Source organism: Melanerpes formicivorus, unplaced genomic scaffold (genome assembly GCF_026170545.1).
Source record: "Melanerpes formicivorus ecotype bairdi unplaced genomic scaffold, bMelFor1.0.p_v2 SCAF_3, whole genome shotgun sequence".
NCBI classification, from domain to species: domain Eukaryota; kingdom Metazoa; phylum Chordata; class Aves; order Piciformes; family Picidae; genus Melanerpes; species Melanerpes formicivorus.
The window spans coordinates 9,067,138-9,077,642 of NW_027142355.1; positions in this window are offsets into that span (position 1 = coordinate 9,067,138).

Genomic DNA, 10,505 nt, shown 5'->3' on the forward strand with positions numbered 1-10,505 from the left:
CAGAGCAAAAGTGTTTCTAGGTGTCCAAGGAGAACCTCCTGTATTTCAGTTTGTTCCCATTGCCTTTGGTCCTGTTGCTAGGTGCCACTGAAAAGAGCCTGTCTCTACATCCTCCCTTCAGGTATTCATATACACTGATAAGACTGCCCTAAGCAGCCTTTAATCCAGGTTGAACAATCCTAGCTCTCAGTATCTCCTCAAAAGAGAAGTGCTCCAGTCCCTTTGTCATCTTTCTGGCCCTTTAGTGAACTGTCTTCAGTACTGTCCATATCTTCTGTACTAGGGAGTAGAGAACTGGGAACAGAACACCAGATGTGGCCTCACCAGCACTGAGTTGAGGGGAGGGATCTCCTCCCTTGACCTGCTGGCAACATTTTGTCTATTACAGCTCAGGATACCATTAACCTTCTTCTTGAAGATTGTCTACTTTTTCAGTGTGTGAGTTCACAAAGGTTTTCTAATGGTTTAAATCAGGAAGCACCTTGGATAGAGTTGGAAGTGGAGAAGAAATCAATTATGTCTTCTTTCCTTAGAACTCCTTTAAGTTTTGCTTCTTAAGCTTTTCTCTTTAGCACATTTGTATGTGTTACTTTAAAACAAAAATTGTTCAGACGCATAATTTTATGTGGTAAAGAATCAGCTTCATTTACAAATTTTTCTTTTACACTATTTCTGATATTTAATGCTGCAATTAAACACTATTCTTCTTCAGCTATTTCTCTTTCACTGAAAATTAGTATTGTAACACCAAACCAATACATGTTAAGAAGTGTGAAAATAGAAAAAATCATTAGATGCAACACAGAAGTGAGTACATGTCCTGGGGTTTGGACATTACAAATCGAGATGGTCTGTGCAGCAGTGTTTCCTCTCTGTGATTCATGCAGTACATTAACCTATGGGCAAAGAAAGACATCATTCTACAGTGGATTTGACATGTGGCCATTGAACCAGGAGGGTAGAGGCAAATAGACATTAAAATGTAATTGGCAAAGCAACAAAAAGGTAGCTGAATAGTTTTGTGACAGGAACTACGGTGACTCCACTGTTTGAAATAACAGGTGATTGTCCTTGATGGCCCAAAAGGTCTCTTCAATACTGTGTTGCTACTTCCTAATTGTTAAGCTGTCTCATGACAGGTAAATATGATTTGGTTTTGGCTATTTAGCTGGTTTTCCTAAATATAATTCTACTCTAATTATTCTCCCTCCCCCTCCAATTCATATTTTAAAATAAAGCCAGAATAAATCATCAGAATTAATGGTTCCCAGTATGAGAAAAGCAAGCATGCTGGAGTTTTTAATCTCCTTTTTGTTTATTTACACTCACATTCTGTTCATTATTTACTTAATAATATTTTTGCGCTCTTCCAAAGGCTGTTGTGGTAGTATTTATACAAGGTGTATCGTTAAGAAGTATCAAAGCTTCAAGGAATTTTATGTACAGTATTGGTTTAGACGTTCTGGGGTTTGGGGTTTGGGTTTTTGTGGTTGTGTTTTTCAGAAGGTCTTCTGAAATTAAGTGAAAAACTTTTCTCCTCAAAATAAGCAGTAGAAAAGTGCTGGCTGTTAGACATGTCACTAAATTATTTGATTTTTCAGATACTAACTGTTGGAAATGAAAAAAAAAAAGGCAAGTAAAACTGCATTTTACAAACAACAGTAAAACAGTTATTATTTTAAAAACTCCTAATGTCTAGGCAAGGGAATGGAGGCTGCATAGAAAATGAGGGCAGAGTTCTCAGTTTAGAGGCAGAATTTTAAAAAATAAGGTCAAAGACAATAGCAGCACCAAATAGTTGTATGACAGCTCCTCCAGAGCCTCATATGCCAGACACCCTCCTCGTGCTGCTGTCTTATTACTGCAATTGCTCAAAGTGTCTATCAAGTCACCCATAAGCTACTTGCATAAAAATAAACTGTAAGTATTTTAAAACCTCAGCAGTAAAAAGTTTTGCCTTTCAAAATTTTGATCTTTTTTCATATTTAACTTCCAGTATTTTCATTAATCTTAGTTAGTGTGACACTATCTCCTATGTCCAAGGTTACTAGATTTGACAGTGATATATTCAATCAGTCCTAGAGTTGGATGTAGTTAATGAACTAGACAAGTTGTTTTATTAACTGCCTTTATAAAAATCAGTTTCGGGGACAGTCTGAAGTTCATATTAGCTCTTGTATCCACCTATCTCTTTAACGTTAGCCATATGTGCACAAATACCATCTAAAGAACAAACAGCCTTGGAAAGTGAAAAAAACAGTTACAAAGCTGAAGATGATCCTGCTCAGCTGTCATGTCTGCTGTAAGAGAACGTGTGAAATCTTTGCAGTAGATGTTAGTCCACTCAAGTGCACATAATCGAATTACCACTATCTTTTTTGGTCTTCATGGGATCTGTTATAAAATGAAGCTACAAGTTTAGATGACCACATTTTGAGTAATTAGAATGCAAACAGGAGGGAAACCAATTCTAATGCAAGACCAAAGCAATACATGATTTAATGTTGTTGCTGCTGCTGACAGTTTTGGAAAACTGTGGAAAACTTGGTGGAAAAGTTTGTTTTAAAGGATTGCGGGAAACTGAGTCTCAAAGGATGGTATGAAAAAATCTTTGGAAAAAAGCCTCCTAATTGGGATCATGTGGTCATGTGTATGCCTCATATAGAACTGTGCAACAATCTATGAATATAGCTGGAATCCTCTTTAGATCACATATGTAAATTTGAAACAGAACCCTCATTACCTGGGGTAGCTCCATATTTGAGCCAGGTATGCAAATATATATATATTATCATGTGTACTTGACATGTGCATAGACAGATATGTGCGTTTGTAGCATTATAAAGGTACTTTTGAAGGTTTATATGAAGGTACTTTTAATGATTATTAAAGGTAAATGCACTTCCACTGCTAATGTTCAGTTTTACATGGTATTGATTACCCTGCTGCTTGGTCTTCTGTTCTCTTGTTTGTTTTTGATCTGGTACAGCACTGTGCCCCACACCTCTCTGGGGGCTTGGCTGTAGCTTAGATGCAACAGAGGAATGTAATAGGAACTGTTGTTATCTCTGGCTAAGGCAATGGAGCAGAAACTCAGTTACTTGTCCAAGGACACAGAGGAAGAATAGGACAGAGCTAGGAATTGAACTGAACACATTTCTGCCTCAGGGATCAGCACTGATGCCTGGAGGACACCACTAGTGACTGCGTGCCAGCTGGATGTGGCACCATTCACCACCACTCCCTGGGCTCAGCCCTCCAGCCCGTTCCTAACCCAGCTTTGAGTGCTCCTGTCCAAGCCACGGGCTGACAGTGTGGCCAGGAGTTTGCTGTGGGGAACAGTGTCAAAGGCCTTGCTGAAGTCCAGGTAGACTACATCCACAGCCTTCCCCACATCCACCAGGCGGGTCACCTGATCATAAAAGGAGATCAGGTTGGTCAGGCAGGACCTGCCCTTCCTAAACCCATGCTAGCTGGGCCTGATCCCTTGGCCATCCTGTGAGTGCTGTGTGATTGCACTCAAGATGACCTGTTCCATAATCTTGCCTGGCACTGGGGCTAAGCTGACAGGTCTCTAATTCCCTGGCTCATCCAACCGGCCATTCTTGTGGATGAACATCATGTTGGTCAGCTTCCAGTCTTCTGGGACCTCTCCAGTGAGCCAGGATTGCTGAAAAATGATGGAGAGCGGCTTGGCCAGCTCATCTGCCAGCTCTCTCAGCACCCTAGGATAGATCCCATTTGGTCTCATGGACTTGTGGGGATCCAAGCAGCTAAGGAGGTCTCTACTTCCTCCTGGATCACCGGGAAACTATACTGCTCCCTGATTCCATCTGCAAGCTCAGGAGGCCAGTTGTCTGGAAGACAACCTATCCTGCTATTAAAATTTGAGGCAAAGAAGGTGTTAAGTACCTCTGCCTTTTCCTCATCTTTTGTTACTATGTTCCCCTCCATATCCACCAAGGAGTGGAAGTTGTCCTTGCCCCTCTTCTTGCCATTAATATATTCATAAAGGCATTTTTTGTCGCTCTTCACAGCAGTGGCCAGTCTAAGCTCTAAATGGGCTTTTGCCTCTCTAATTTTCTTCCTGCATTTGCTGCTGGCACTAGCTGTTCCTAGTATACAGCCTATACAGGTACGCCATGACAGGACTGAAATAAATAAAAGTTCTACTGTGCATCCTGGGAATGCCTTTTGGGACTACCAAAATAATTAGTGCATGTAATTAAAGAGTTCAAATTAATCTGTACTATGTTTAAAGTTATGAGGTTTTACCATTCTCTGCTTCTTCATTTAGAAACTGTATTTCTACTTTTGTATGTGCTGATTGAAATATGAATGTTTTAACTTTCCGTTAACTTCATTTTATACTGATGACAGGCTGTTCAGCATGATTCCTGAAATGTATGTTAAATTACTAAAAAGGAAAAAAACTTCCCTTATTTTGGAAAAGTGGAGGCACTGAATATTAATCAAATGATAGCACTAAATTAGCACAGCAGTCTTTAAGGGATTTGAGTACTTCATTCTGATGGATGAGCTGCTCATTTAGTACAGATATACTACAATGATGCCAGAGAACTATGGTAGGCACAATTTTTCTTGTGGAAAACCTTTGTCATTAAACCTAACTTCTTCTGAAAACACAATAAAATTATAAACTGCTTATACATCTTTCACAAGCATAATTCATTTTCAGTAAATGAGTACAACCTTAGTTAAACAGTTCTCCCTCAGAGGTAAGATATAAATACCTTCATGGGATGAGTTTTACCCAAACTTAAGGTTTAAGCTAAAATTCATGTATTAGTACTGATAAATTACAGGCACGTGACAAAATTTTTAACACCAAAGGACTAAACCTAACTCTTTACTCTGAGAAGGTTGTTTGCTTGTTTTAAAGGAATTGTGGGAAAACAAGCACAGCAAACTTGTATTCAGCAAGTTTTCTTGACATAAATGAACTGAATAGTGGATATGCTAAAATTATGATGATACCCTAATACCTTTTTTTGGGGGGGACCCATGGTGGAGCAGTCTGTTTCTGAAGGGACTACACCCTGTGAAATGGACGTGTGGAAAGGAAATGATCCATGCTGAAACAGTTCTTGGAGGACTATATCCCATGGAAAGGACCCCACACTTCAGCAGGAGAAGAGTGAGAAGGAACTAGTAGCAGTGTGATGAACTGATGCAACCCCCACTCCCCATCTCTCTTCACTGATCAGGGAGAAGAGGCAAAGAATAGAATAGACCAGATTGGAAGAGACCTTTGAGATCGAGTCCAACCCATCATCCAACACCACCTAATCAACTAAACCATGCAACCAAGCAACCTATCAAGTCTCCTCCTAAACGCCTCCAATGATGGTGACTCCACCACCTCCCCAGGCAGCCCATTCCAATGGGCAATCACTCTCTCTATATAGAGCTTCTTCCTAACATCCAACCTAAACTTCCCCTGGCACAGCCTGAGACTGTGTTCTCTTGTTCTGGTACTGGCTGCCCAGGAGAAGAGACCAACATCCGCCTGTCTACGACCTCCCTTCAGGTAGTTGTGAGGAACTGGGAAGAAAGGCAAACCTGGGAAGAAAGGAGTATGGGGGGAAGGTGTTTTAAGATCTATTTTTATTTCTTACTATTCTGCTTTAATTTGATTGGTAATGAATTAGTTTCCCCAAGTCAAGGCTGCTTTGCTTGTGATGGTAATTGCTGAGTGAACTTTGTCCTTGTCCATGAGTCTTTCATTATATTTCCTCCTCCCTGTCCAGATGAGCAGGGGGAGTAATAGAGTAAGCTTTGGTGGGCATCTGGCATCCAGCCAAGGTCAATTCACCACATCCATCAAGGAGGCAATTCTTATGGCTCTATTGGGCTGTCAATAACCATCCAGGGTAGATATGCGAGATCAGCTCTGTACCCTGCTTGATTTTGCCAAACAAACTGAATGCATCTGTGCTGCATCGAGTGCAAATATCTTCACTGCTGTCTTCATTGCTAGAGTGCAAGCAAGTAGTTTTGGTTTGGTTTTCTGATATTGCTGCTTAACTTTAGCAAGCTTTAAACTATTTCTGCAAAGACTCACTCTATAGGCCATGGAACAAACATGAGATATAAGGTGTCTGGATTCACATTCCCTGCCTGATAAGTAATTACTTATTTAAAGTGGGATGACTTCAGCAGTGGTGAGAAAGACCTTTCTCGCTATAGGCAAAATTATTAAGCATGATGCTTTAAGCTTATCTGTGTGACTTTGCAACATGGCAGCAATAGTGAGTTGGACTGATACTCTGTTTTGATAGCAAAGGCTGTTTGTTTCTGTCTTTCAGTTCTTATTTTATCTGATACTGCAGAGTCTAATGCTTGTGGAGAATGGAAAGACATTGTGAGGGTTTCCAGAGTGAAGCTGGCCTCAGCTAGGCAATTAACTCTATAGATGTTAAAGGACTTCAGTTGAAAAGATTGCATTTAAAGCATACATATAATGTAGCTATTTCCATTGTTTTGCTTTCTTTTAAGTTTTCTAGAGTAAATAACTAAAAGGCAATTTTAATCTCAGATTAGAGATTTAAGTCTTCTTCTGAAAAAACCAAATTTATTTAATGCTGAGTTCCTTTCTGCCATTTTCCCTGCAGCAGAGCTTCCATCCAGGTATTTATACAAGTATTAGAGTCTAATACTCTAAGCTGTTACACATTAAATGTACAGCCAGTTATGCAAATGCTGTGATATATTTTTATCTCTAACGAATCTCTCCTGTTGCAGAATTAGCATAGTTTGAGGTGCCATTTCATAACTTTGTTTCCCTATTCTTCAAGTTTCTTTTTTTTTTCTTAAAAACAAAACAAAACCAAACCCACCAAAACCCAAACCAACCCAAACATTTCCAGAGTGCTATCATTTCCCACTGTCTATGATCTGACTAGCTAGAACTAGCTTCTCACTTTTTCTGACTCCTGATCATTAAGTTGCTGTTTCTGTATGCTGATTCTTCACTACCTGTCCAACATTTCAAAATGCATTAGCTAGAGTTTCTTATAAAATTTACTGAAATTGTTGAGTGACTTTCCATTATATCAGTATTTGCTGGGCTGAATGAATGTAGATCCATCAGTCTGCAGTACATGTGACTGATACAGCATAATTTGGAGGAGTCTGATGCTAAAGTAGATATTTTAAGACAGTTGGGTTTTTTCCACATTAATGAATGCTTTAAAGTGACAAAAAACCTCAAAGGCTGAGCAATAATTGTTTTATCAGGTTCAGAAAAGAGATTATTTTTTCACATTTCAATAAATAGTTGGAGTTATAGGGCTACAAAAATAGGTATAGTAAAATCAATTCCTTTTTTGAAGAGCACAGGACAAGTAACAATTTCAGATCTCTTGAGAGAAGATACCAAATCTACAGTTTAATTATTTGCAATTATTTGCAGCTCTTCTGGGGATGTGAGTCTGCAGTGAAGACTTAAAACAGCTTGTTGAGGTCTAGGAATAAGAAGCAGTATCTTAATTAATTACAGGAAACGTTCTGTCATGTCCACCTGTACAATTGAGCTTCTGTGTGTCTGTATGTGTATCCACGTTAGCTTGTCACGTAATCCAGTTCACATAGGAAATCTTCATTCATTCTGAGTGTTGTGTTCTTTATGTTGCCCAGGCACTCAAAATGTATCAAACAACTGGTTCAGGCAAACTCTAGCCATGTCATAAGACCCTTAAGTGAGGCCAAAGCATCACTGCTGTTCCCCATCCTCCTTGCACATTGCAGTAAGAATGCATTGAGGTATAAAGCTGCAGAGAAAAGCCATCGAGGAACAATTTTGTCCTTGTATGTTCTTCTAAGAGTTTTGAATACACCTGACAACTTTTGCAGTTTTTTGACAGTGCTGGTCTGGGTCATGGTCCTACTGTTGCAGTGCAATTAGATGACAAGTTGTACTGCAGTATTCAGGCTCATGTAGATAAGATTTACAGAAAAAATAGGTGCATACTTAACACGTACATTTTTATTAACAACTGGGCAAGAAAAATTTAGATCCAGAAGGGTCTAGCTATTTTGTTTCAACAATTTTCTTTTTATCTCTTCTTTCCTGTCCATTTCCTGCTTTTAGTTCTTCTAACATCAGTAACAGGAAAAGAGAAAGCAGCATAAGCCCTGTCATCTTCAACGCTGGGGAGGTTTCAAGCAGCCTGAAGCTGGTTCTGTTTTCAGACAACAGGAAAGATCTCATTTTCAACAGAAAGAAATGTCTAGTAATACCTACTGCTGGTGATGTATAGCTGAGAAGGGAAAAATGAGACTACAATGTGTAAAAAGTAGCTGAAAAAAAGAGTATTTTTTTCTGAAGCAACATAAAGTAGTGATTTCACAGCTCAAGTTTAGACAGCTGACAGATTTTGAAGAGGTTTTTGCAATTTTCTCTCTTAACAGAAAATTATACTATTTCAAGATGGATTTTTCTTTTATATATATATATATATATATATTTATTTTTTTTTTTTCCCCCTGGTAATATTTCAGTTCTCTTTTTCTGCAAACTTTTTCATCTGATGCAAACAATTTTTACTGTTTCCCACTTACAGTGATTTAAAAATGAACCTCTGCAATTTCTGAAGTAAAATGTTCCCAAGTGGAAAACTGAAAAGGCACACATTAAAAATGGTTCCAAGTTTTTTAAATTTTCTGGATGTCAATCCCTATGAGTTCACAAATATTTTTGTTGTTAAAAAAATAATAATAAATGTTGAAGAGGAAATCATAACCAACATTTCATTAATCAAGTTAAACAAATAAGTAATTTTCTTATTTTTGGTGGGGTTTTTCTGTTGTTTACGTTTTAAAAATGTAAACAGCAAAGCTAAATTATTCTGTTGAAAGTGCTCTTACTCATGTTCAAGATATTTCAGACGAGCTATTAAACTCAAATGCATTTTAATTTGAGCAGTTTTTGCTTGTGCATGATGCTATCCATATTTATTATATTGATATAAGTACTCATAATGATAAGTACTCATAATGGGTTTCATCACATTTTGTAGTCTTTTAATTGTGCAATAGTTAACACTACTGACAAATAAAATAACGTTATCAGTATTAGAATTAACAATACTGAAGGTGAGGAGCTGAAACTGAGAACATCATTGCTCTACAGAAACATTGTGTAATGCACTTTGTTATCATTTTGATAGAGAATTGTTTCATCATTATGGGTTTGCTATCATCTGAACTCTCATAAAAGTGCTCTGAACAGGAAAACTGTACATAGTTGAGGTGTGAATCTTTTGAATCATAACTTGATACTGTGATTCTTATTATTGATCTGATTAAAAAATGTGCCTGGAAACATTTTGGAGTCTTATGAAATCAGACATAACATGTCCTACAAATCTAGTTTATATGTCACCAAAAACTTATCAAACCTCTTTCTTAATTTTCTTATGTCTCAACATCCATATCTTAAAACCAGACGGAACCAGAACCAGAAATGAGCAATATATTAATTTGTGTTTTATTTTATCTGTCTTCACTTAACTTCACATCCAAATCCTCTTTCAGTCCTTTTAATGAATAAGCTCTTTCTACTTGCACTCAACTTTTATCCAGATAAAATTCCAACTATTATTTGAATAAAACCTCAAGAATATTGACAATTTTTAAAAGAATTGTATGTTTTCCCACATTTAGGCCTGCTCCTTATGCTCCTTATGCTACAGATACTCTCTTTGATTGATGATGCCACAGGGACAGTTTCATTTAACATAACATATTGCCTGTTAAAATAAATCTAAAAGAACACAGAGGTCATACTGAGCTGGTCCCAAATGTCCCTACAGACATATGTACAGACAGGTGGTTAACACAGCCTCCAGTCCAAAACAAGATCTGAAGGGATTTCTCCTTAGTCCTGACAGGTGGTCAGCTCTTCTCAGAGATCTCTGAATATGTTTAAAATATTTACCTAATTTTAAGATGGAACTATGGGTTCTTTGAGACCAAAATCGCTATCCATCTTTCAAAGATGTTTTCTTGGGACTTTGAAATGAACTTCCATTTCATGAAGAACAGTACCACCACCACCACAACACCCTCCACCGCACACCCCCCACCCCCCCACCCCCCCCCCACCCCCCCGCCAAACCCCTGCATAACTCACAAAAACCAATGCAAAGTGCTGAGGACAGGACTGGAGTTATTTAGGGAAAAAAAAACCAGAATATGATTGTGTTACATTATGCTGTGTTTCTAGCTTTTTTTCTGGAGACATTTAGGGCACTGGTCCTTGTACAACTGGTTCATTGCCTGAAAGTTCTTGCAAAGTTGATGCAGTTTGAGAACAGTATATGATGTGGCTATCTAACTGTCCTGAACAGAGCACAAGCATTGCTTCTATTCTGCAGAAGCATGGACCTAGGGACCGTGAATCGTTCTGTTTTAGCCAGGTTTCTCTGGCAGCATTATACGCTCCCTGATGGAGTTGCACCTTGGTGTTTCATATAGTCTTT